This window comes from Acyrthosiphon pisum, chromosome X (assembly GCF_005508785.2).
Source record: "Acyrthosiphon pisum isolate AL4f chromosome X, pea_aphid_22Mar2018_4r6ur, whole genome shotgun sequence".
Taxonomy (NCBI): Eukaryota; Metazoa; Arthropoda; class Insecta; order Hemiptera; family Aphididae; genus Acyrthosiphon; species Acyrthosiphon pisum.
The window spans coordinates 110,641,042-110,652,459 of NC_042493.1; the positions used below are offsets into that span (position 1 = coordinate 110,641,042).

The following is an 11,418-nucleotide window of genomic DNA, read 5'->3' on the forward strand; positions in this document are numbered from 1 at the left end:
TAATATTATATATTTATATACTATAGTCATTGTTAGGGTCAATGACTCAAACATTTACAGTGAAAAAAAATCAGGAAAACTTATTGTTTTCTAATAATAAATAATAAACCATAGGTGATAATATGTTTATAATGTAATGCCATGTACCAGGGGGTGAATCCAGATTTTTTTTTTTTTTTTAGAGAGAGAGAGACTAAATTGTCTTTATACTTACGATTAAAATGCCTAAATTGAAAAATAATACATGTATGAAAGTTTAAAGCAACAAAAAGTATGCTTGGCACCAGGAATATAGAAAGAAAAAATTGGGCCTAAAATATTATATACATTACACAATTCACATATTATACATAAATACAAAATAAAATCCTATTTTTAGGGATTTGGTGTGATGGGGGGGAGGTTGCGCCTACTTCGCTCCCCCCTTGTATCTAGGCCTCCCATATGTACATTAATCTTAAGAGAATTTATATCATGGGGCACATTTGACAATATATTATCAGCTGCATACCTTGCGAACAAAGTCTGTGCACGCCTATGTTAGTGATAGGTGATAACTCAATTTAAAAACTAAATATCTATAAAAACTTATAAGCAGGGTTCGTAAGTTCATGCCCTAAAAAATGCTTAAATAAGCATGCATTTATGCACTCAAAATTGGCAAAATGCGCATTGAAATATGCCTAAAAAAATTTAAAAATATGCATTTATATGCATTAATTATATGTCACAATAAAAAAAAAAGATTTTAAATACTATTCTTGAACCTTCATGAACTGCGTATGATGTACGTCTTTGTCAGTAATTCATTTTAAATCTGAAACTTTCGATAAACGATCGCGTTTTTTTTTCATCAAATGTTGATTCTTTTATAGGATTTCCATAAAAAATGTAGGTATATTGATATAATGATATGAATAGGAATATCAAAATCATGTATAATATAATAGAATAAAATAGAAATAAAATAGAAATATGCATAAATATGCCAAATAGACGAAAAACCTCTAAATATGTAAAAACATGCAAAATAAGACTTCTCATATTTAACTGTGGTACCTTGAAATGGATTTCTATGCCATCAAGCATTATTATAAATACAACTTAGCAAGATTTATATGCAAGTGCATGATCTTACGAGCCCTGCTTATAAGTAATGTTTTACGAAGATGCCACATACATTAACTCTGTCTTACAAACGCATAACGTCATAGTAAATAATACATTCTGAATAATTAATTATTTAACTCGGTTATGTTTAATTTTAATTTTATCAAATAAAGAATTAAAAATATTATCCAGTCAATGACAAATGTTCGTTTTATATTTTAATTTTAAAGCGAGTTATGAGCATTTTAAAATATAAAAACCGAGTGATCTTAAGTTTGATAATAAATCAATTTACTTTAATAGTAAAACTAGCAACACAAAACCGATCAGCCGAACTCAAATTTAGTATGTAATTATGTGCACTGTCAGAGAGACAAAATAAAAATACGTAAAAACATTAAGCATTCGAATACTTATTTCAAATACAAATGACATCCAATTATTTAAATATGTATTCTGAATACATATGAAAATTATTCTTTTTAAGATTGCCTATTGGATATTGCTTTTTAGGTATTAATTGTTAGTTTAATATCACTCGTACACAATATCATTCAATATCATGCAATATTTAATTGTTTTTATTAAGATTACTGATTTGTCCATGTGCCTAAATAAATAGACACTGGAATTTAATTAAATTTTTTTTGGATAAATTGCCATGATATTATACATAATTTACTCGGCATTTTACAGCATACAGAATCTATATTATCATGACCCACGGTGGCTGCGACTGCGTTCACGAAAAGGATATGATAGCGTCATCTAGCGTTCTAATGCACGTTCATAGTCTGGCGACCACTAAACTTAGAACAGACGTTTTCCATTCTGTCTTGTGACGGTACCTGACTGAATGTATTATATATATACGACCTGCCGATCATTCTACTTTCGGAGGTCTGTCGTGTGACAAACGTCCGAAGAAGCCGTATGGCATAAAAAAAACCTATCACTGTCATATTTACCTCCGTTTGACCCAGGAGAACCGGCGAGTCCATTTGCTCACGAACCGAGTAAAAAAAATGGGTCTATATCACGTTTGTCCACGAATGCTTCAGAGCGCTCGACCTCCAAAATTTTTTTGCCATTTTATTCAACTATTTCAATTTTAAATAGATATCATAGGTAGTAGATAGATAGATGTTTAAGAAAAAAATTTTACATAAGCGTTATGTATATTGTATATTATTACCCTTTATATATACATATAAGATATTATGTTTAGATATACCTATTAAATATTTTTTATTTTATTAATACCTACACGCTTTATCATCAAGTTCGCTAATTATTTTATTTATTGCCTCATTTATTTGATTTATATTATATTAATTATATCATTGGTATTATTCGATTGACTTTCGTGTAGGATTTTTAGTAGGTTATTTACTTCGTTTAGTTGTTTTCTATAGTTTTTCCCATTTAATTAGGAGTTTTTCTTGAACTTGTTAATAATATATATGGCGGTTTAATGTATTTTCCTGTTCTTCTGTAGTTCTGTATGACTGTATATTATTATATTTATATCTGTAGCGTTGCGTGGTTTTCTATGGTTTTAATTAAATGTTGTCAAATATATAATTTTATTCATAAACGTATAATATATTTGTACAGTTGAATAATTCCCTTGATAGGTATTTTAATGGTGATGAGTAGGCACGCTACTTTTACAAAAGTTGTTTAGGTAATATGCAAAGTATTAAACAAATAAATAAATTAAAACTGTATCTTTGAGGGAGCTTACTGCTTACTGAAAATGACCAACAACACATCTAAATAAATCAAAATATTTTGAATATGTTATCGTGTATAGAGTATAGACAATTCTTAAATAAACAACTGGTGAAAATTTCATGTTATTTATATCTGTAACATCGTGTGGTTTTCTATAGTTTTAACTAAATTTTGTCAAATATATAATTCATAAACATATTATGTTTGTACTGTTGAATAATTCCCCTGATAGGTATTTTAATGGTGGGGAGTAGGCTACTTTTACAATAATTGTTTTGGTAATATACCTACTAATTTTAACGCTTTTAATTCATTAGTATTTATTATATTATATTATATCTCTTATTGAAATAATTTAAATTTTTAAATTTTTAATAACTCACCAGGAAACAAAATTCCGACAACAAAAATACTGGCACCCGGGGCAGTTCAGCAGTTGTAGCCAATACCCTCCCTCCCCCTAAATTCGGCCCTGCAAACAGGTAATGAGCTAAATTCTATAGTTGGTGCGATAAAAGAACCATCAAAGTAGAAAAAAGTAAAACAATACTTGTTACCTACCTATTATTTTATAGCGTAGACCCTACCTAATTAGTTTTAAATTTTAGTGAGCACCATTATTGAAAATATAGGTAATATTAAGCAAATTAATAATACTGCATCAATAGCTAATAGGTACATATATAGTGTTAAGTTGTACACTCTAGGTATAGTAGGTACCTAAATACTTTGAAAAAAAAACTAACAACAAAATATAACAAATATAAAATAGGTAAATACTGTTGTAAATAGTACAGGTAGATCGTTTTTACACACTTTAGGTAGCTACTTTAAAACACTACACTTCAAACAAAATTATAGAATTATTGTATTGTACATTGTAGTACATATCATGACGTATTATCAGTCGAAAACAAGCTTACGATTGGTAAATAGTAGTCGAAACGAGAAATCGAATACTACGGTCAAAACGTCGATCGAAAACTGTTCGAGAATACGGATTTTTGAATTGGTTATAAATATATCCGCTTCGACCAAATGTTGTCGAAATCAAACATTACGAAGCGTCAATAGTGTGTTTATCTTTTATACTGTACCTATTGTATATACATACAATTCACATAGTTATATATTAGTCCAGTGCAATTAGGTTTTCAGCTCGGAAAAATTCCCACATAGCTGAATTTTGGTACACATCTTTATAACATCGTTGTAAACAATGTCTAAAAAGTCAACCTCGATATCATGTACGCCTTAAAGGTTATTCGAGGTCAAAGGTCACGAAATTAGCCTTTTTTTTTAATATCTCGTTTTTTATTGGTCGTACAAAAAAAAGTATTGAATACAAATTGTAGAAGAGGTAATTATCTACAAAAATGGTCTCTCGACATTTTCACGTCAAGTTGATAGTTTTTCCGTTATAAGGCCAACAATGTGTACACTTTTAATGAAATATGATTTTTTATACATATATCTAGCATAAAACGAATGCATTCTTATTATCGTTATTATAATATGATATAATATTATATTATATTATTGTAATTTTGTATGGTAAACATTAAAATTTGTATACCGCAAGTGCGATTGGATATATATATATAACTTTGTCCTCTACAATTTTTGTTCGAGACTTTTTATCGTACAAACAGTATAAAGCGAGATATTAACGCAAAGGCTACTTGCTTTTAGCGAAAAAATCATATTTCATTAAAAGTATGCACATTCTACAATGTACCCTGTACAGTTGTAAACACAATTAATAATTAGTAGGTATACATCAAATTAATGAAATGTTTGTAATTTATAATATAATACGTCTTGAATAACATTGACTGCACATCACCCTGTAATAATAGCGTATACACGGAATAATTTTCCAAAAAAACTAATTTTCAAATGTTTTACAATATAATTAATGAAAAACCTGTGAAATTCCAATGTGTTACCTATATCATTCAGTATAGCCGGTACGTGTGTTTATGCAATAATAAAAAACGACCATTGGCCAACATGTTTTGGGGGCTAATACCTAAGTAATAATTCACTTAATTTTAATGTTTTAGACATATTTTGTATAATTGCTGGTGTATTCGACAGTAAATGTCGATGGTGTTTTTATGATTTTTTCATAATATATAGCTTTATTTTATCTAGTCCCATAATAACGCAATGCATGCAGAATTACAGACATACAGTATTGTCTTATCCAGACAGAAGCTTGCTAGTGATTTTCGAGGCCGTTATCAGACTATAAGTAGTACCTATATGAAGTAATATTATAGTAATTGTTTAAACACATTAACAGTTATTATTTATCATATAAATTAATATTCTGCGTTTAACAATGGTTTGGTTTGGTTTCCAAACAATTAGATTTATTGCAACATGCAAACGCATCATGTAAAGGTACCTATATATATGTCACAATAAATTGTATTACACAAAGTGCAGTACATATTACTGCAAAATGAGCAGGATAAAACCTTTTCCATTACATATTATATTCGTATAGTATAGAGCTCCAATTATGATTATTTTCCTTGCTAATGGTTTTTAATAATACAACACCATTTTTATGATTTTTATTACTTATTTCATTTAATGGTATTGAATTGAGGTGATAGAAATATATTATAATAATGGGCATAGTTTAAACTAAATATCTTATCTAATCTGCCGGCCTTTGTGCGCTAGATTTTCTGTTTATTTTGCTTGACAGGTACATCTGTAATATATATAATAGGATACCTATTAGCTACTTTAGCTGTAGCGATTAACATAACGTCGCTACAATATATACAATGAAGCGAAATACTATAGCGTGCTAGAAATTTACATTTAGCGTAGCGAAAATGTTCATTATTTTATCGCTACTTCTAACCTATATCATGATAATTAAAATATTATGATCAGGGCTCGGAAGTTGTAGCACTAAAAATGTTACTTTTTAGCTCTTAAATATGCACTTAAAAAGTCCAAAATATGCGCTATAAATAGCACAAAAAATCAAAAAAATTATAAACTGTTAACAAAATATATATTAAATTACCTAAATATGTTTGTAAAAGTGTACTTATAAGATCTATTTATTTCCTATTTCCTAACCAAATTAATCATTATTTGCAACATAATGTGATAATTTCCTATATTTTGTATAATATGTAGGTATGTTAGGTATGTAGGTATATTATGTATATTAAGAAATATATATATTATATATTATATACTTTTAAACATACTACGTTATAATAATAAAATAAAGTATTTGTACTAATTAGCTATTACTGAACAGCCACCTGTCAGAAAAGGCTTTCATCTAATAAGTCAAAAAATAGATCTACAATAACAAAACTATATAAATTTCATGACGAATGTATGGGCATTTACATATTACATTTACATTATTTACACATTATCATACTGCTATTAAAATAATAGAATTTACTATATTAATCATACAACAGGTTGAATTAAATTTTGACGAAAACAAAGCATTTGAAAATGCCATTGTGTGAATAAATTATAATAATATATGTTTGAAGTGTCTACGAATAATATATTTAAATTATAACAAAATAACTGAAATCATCATTCATCGATTTAATATCAAATTTAGTCCAAATTTGAACATAAATTGTCTATAAATAACTGTGTTCATATTAGTTTTTTAGATTTTTTGGTTATAGTATGAGCTAATTTGTATTACATCTTTAGTTATACAAGTTGAATATTTTATAAATTTTTAAATAGAAATTAGTTTGAAAATGTATGTGATTTTGACAAATTAAATTCCAAACTTCAAATGATTATAAAAAAACCATGACTGTATATGTTAGATATTTTTAAATATCTATATAATAAAGACTTACTAGTTCTAAGGCACCTTGTATAAAAGGTCTAGCTTTTTGACCAAGAAAAATTGTTTTTATCGTCGTTTGTAGAAAAACACTAAAAAAAATTGAAAATGTCAAATTTCTATAAAGTATAAATAGGTAGCTCAAATAAAAAAAAAGAACCCAAATATCTAGAATACGATACCAATATACCATTTGTAAAAAATGATAATGTAAATATTTAAATTTAAATGCATTTAAATTTTAAAGTAGGTGTGGTTATTCATTTTTTAGGTAGTTACACGTACACAAATAAAAAAAATTTTTCTACCAGAAGGATTGCTTCGATTTCAACATATTGCATCTTATCTTTTGGAAAATTGGATCCATTGGTCCACCGTTTAGGAGGTCATGTGAAAAACGAGGACGTTGCACCCCCATATGCTGTCTCAGTGTCTCCGTCTTATAAATGTATAACATAGCAAAAACTGTTTTGCGCAGGAAAGAACCGAGAAGACCACAGTCATAACAAAGAAACGAAGTTTTCATCACATACCTAAGAATAAGGAGAACTTTGCCTGTGCAAAATCGTTTTTATTTTTTCAATGTCACATACGAAAAAAGTTCTCATTGTTTCAAAATCCAGCAAGAGGTTGGTTACATCCAGACAATATTATTAGGAGAAGTAGAGTTTGCTAAGAAGTTCGAGTACTTTTTAAGAATTATTGATTTTATTTATTTAAAACTTTCTTCAACCTCTACGATTGTTTATTAATTGAAAGAATTTAAATATTTTCTTTTTAACTTCTAGTATATTGGCTGTTTGGAAATACTGACATCTATGAAAAGTTTAGATTTTGATACACGATTTTTAGTAGCCAAGTAAATTAAAATAATTGATATAAGTTCTTAAAGTTTTGAAATAATTAATTTTTATTGAAAATATTTTTTCTTAGGAAATGAATAAATAAAGTTTGTGAAGCAGCTGGATTAAAAACTGCTGACAAAAACAGAAAGTAAATTAAATTATTTTCTTTTAGTATATAAAAGTAATAAACAAATTTAAAAAATGTTATATTTTATAGTTGGATAAAACAATTTTAAGACTTATTGGTGACCATTCAATTATGGATCATGCAGGATCAAATGTTACGTTATCCATATCTAGCACATGTTTGACATTAAAACTTAGAGATTCACATACAGTAATTTCTACACATGATATGCCTAGGATATCTTTTGCATCGGGGGGTGATGCTGTAAAAATAATTCAATTTTAAACGATCTTATATTTATTAAATATTTTTTCTTTTGTTTGGTTTATTTTAGGACACAATAGACTTTTTGCATTTGTAGCAAAAGACATAAAAGACTGGTGTGCGTGTTTTGTGTTGGAATGTGGAGAGGGCGAATTAGCACAAGATGTTATTACAACTATTGGCCAATCCTTTGATTTACGTTTTAAACAATTTTGAAGAAAACCTGCACCAGTTTTAAGCTCAAGAACACGAGATGAGCGAGAATATTATAATGATCTACCAGGAAAGTCTCCTCTAGAAACTGGTCCACCACCTGTTACACCACTTCCTTCATACCATGATCATCGTGATTGGTTAGTTAAAGACATTTATATTTTTAATTATTTTCTTAAAGTAACTAATAACACTGAATAAATTATAATTTTAGTAAGACTTGGTACAAATAATGTTTTGTAACCATGGACACATATATTTATAACATATTGTTTGATCAATATGCATTGAAGATTTTAATTTTAACCTGTAGTCTTCTTTTCATTTTTAACTAAAACCTTTCTTCAAAATTGTTGTTTGTTATCATTATAATGAAAATAACATATTGTATGGATATTGACAGATTAGTTGTATTAAGTAATTTCGAGAAACGAGGCTGAGTACACACTGGCCCTGATGATGATTGGAATTTTTATTGGAGTGGCATACAAACATGTCGTAGCTTATTTAGTATTGATAGCGGCTATAGAATTCAAGACAACCAAATAATCAATCATTTTCCCAATCATTATGAACTCAGTCGTAAAGATATGTTGGTTAAAAATATTATTCGTTACAGACGTGAACTCGAAAGAGAGGGAAGTCCGGAAGTCCATTTGCCAAGCGTTTAGATGGAAAATACTTGTATTTAGATTTTATTCCAGTTACATTTGTGTTGCCAGCAGACTATAATTTGTTTGTAGAAGAATACCGCAATGTTGGACCAAGTACATGGATTATAAAACCAGTTTGAAAATCTCAAGGAACTGGAATATTCCTCGCATTAATAAATTATCAAAATTGAAGAAATTGTTTAGAGAAGGTAAAAATAATAATTTCAATACATCTACCATAAAGGAATCATATATGTTATATCTAAATATATTGATAATCCATTACTCATTGGTGGTAAAAAGTTTGATCTTCGTTTATACGGTTTGGTCACATCTTTTCGTCTATAATTGAAAGCATACTTGTTTAAGTCAGGCTTTTGTCGGTTCTGTATTGTCAAATATAACACTAATGTTGGAGATATAGAAAACTTATTGATCCATTTGACTAATGTCTCCTTACGAAAACAAAGTGATGAGTATACATGTATACATGGTGGTAAATTAAGCATTCAAAATTTAAGACTATTTTTGGAAAGCACATAAGGAAATACAGTAACTGAAACACTTTTGATAATATTGTTTGGTTGATTGTTCATTCTTTAAAATCTATGAGCTACATAATGGCTAATGATAGATATTGTTTTGAATGTTGTGGATATGACATTATAATTGATGATAATTTAAAACCCTGGCTAATTGAAGTAAATGCATTTCCTTCACTAACATCTACTACAACTAATGATCGTATTTTAAAGTATAAATTTATTGATGTTAAGTGTAGTTTTACCTGAATACCTGATGTATGTTGGAATAAATGTCCATCTCGTGAGGCAATGGGACATTTTGAGCTATTAATTGATGAAGAGTTAGCAGAAAAAGATAAACCTGGGCCATCAATTAAAATTGATCAAAAGGATAGATTAAAGCGAAAAACATAAACATAAAAAAATTAATTAGCACTAGACAAAAATAATGTGTAATTAATTTCAAAATTAAATATCTTATTTGTAAATATTACAATTTTATTCAATAAGTATATTAAATACTAATCATTATGTGATAAGTTTGATAGTAATATCATAACTTTAGGTACTGAATTTGTAATTTGTCCGAAAATTAGTCATACATAAAATTCTACTTATTTTATACATGTTAACTTAGAAATCCTTGTTGTAAAATATATACATATATTGATATTTTTTTTATAGATATGTCATGTCGGTCCAGGTTAGCTATTTTAAATGAAAAATTAACTACACTAGAAAGACGAATTGAATACTTGGAAGCTCGGGTAAGAATTTATTATATTATTTATCTAATGTACTAGAAGTTGTTAAAAAAATATTTTATTTTTTAGGTTACTAAAGGCGAAACTCTTTCATGATACATTGCCATCAAATAAATTGGAAATACTTGTGTACATAATATGTTTGTATACCAGCCCAATAAAAATTCCAATCATCATCAGGGCTAACGTGTACCCGGCCTCATTTCTCGAAATTACTTAATACAACTGATCTGGCGACATCTGCACAATATGTTATTTTCATAATAATGATAACAAACAACAATTTTGAAGAAATGGTTTGGTTAAAAATGAAAAGAAGACTACAGGTTAAAATTAAAAACTTCAATGTTTATTGATCAAACAATATGTTATAAATAGATGTGTCCATGATTACAAAAACTATAGGTACTAAAGTATTTTAGAGCTTACTCGAGTTAGGGATATGGAATGAGAAGTGTCATTATGTTACGGTTTATCGTATGGCTACGATAATAATAATATTATGTGCCTACCAAACGAATTGAGAAAGTCTGTAATTTTTTTTATGCTGCTCGTGATCACTTCAATTTATTCGCGGTTCGCCCAGTCTTGTTTTATCTGTTTTTGAACGCCTTCTTTAGGTCCTCCCATGGCCACCAGATAATATACTTGTACATCAAAATATATCAAATAAACAGTAGTCGGTAACTGACAAGTAACAACTGTTTACTGTTTAGTAATATTTTTCACTTGACTGTTCAACTGTTGAATGCGGATTGAGCAACTGACGCTGATAGCTAATGTAGGTACTTCGTACGACAAGTCGACAACATCAACATCAACAAATCTATGGTCGACCAACGGATCCGGACGTAGTCTGGTAGTCAATCGTGGTACTCAGTAGGTAGTGGGTGGCGGGCGTACGCGTACGCTTCAGTGCACTGGTGCCGTGCTTGTAAGTTGTATGTAATGACTGTCTTCTGTAGTCGTAACACGAAATGCATAGATAACACTGATAATGGAAACGTTCCTTATCATCTATATTTGAATTAGCGGGAAATTTTTTTAGTAGAATCGATGACGTTATAGTGGTGATCAAGGCTGGGCAAGTTAATGATATTTTTTAACTCAGTTAAGTTAAGTTAAACTAAAATCTAAATCAAGTTAATAGTTAAAAGTTAATTCAAAATGCTCTATCAATTGAACTAAGTTAAAAGTTAACCAAAATGTAATATTAACTTTTTAACTCAAGTTAAGTAACTTAAAAAAAAAATGTCTTGTTTTCATCTAGGTAAAATTAAAACATTCGGTACCTAAAATTGTTCATATTATCAGACCAAAGA

General features: G+C 28.5%; 2 pseudogenes; both read left to right on the top strand.

The window, feature by feature from the left end:
- Nucleotides 1-8,198, top strand: part of LOC115033212 — a 15,576-nt pseudogene extending 7,378 nt beyond the window's left edge.
- Nucleotides 8,199-8,450: 252 nt separating this feature from the next.
- On the top strand, nucleotides 8,451-10,468 carry LOC100166165 (annotated as a pseudogene).
- The last annotated feature ends 950 nt before the right edge of the window (nucleotides 10,469-11,418 follow it).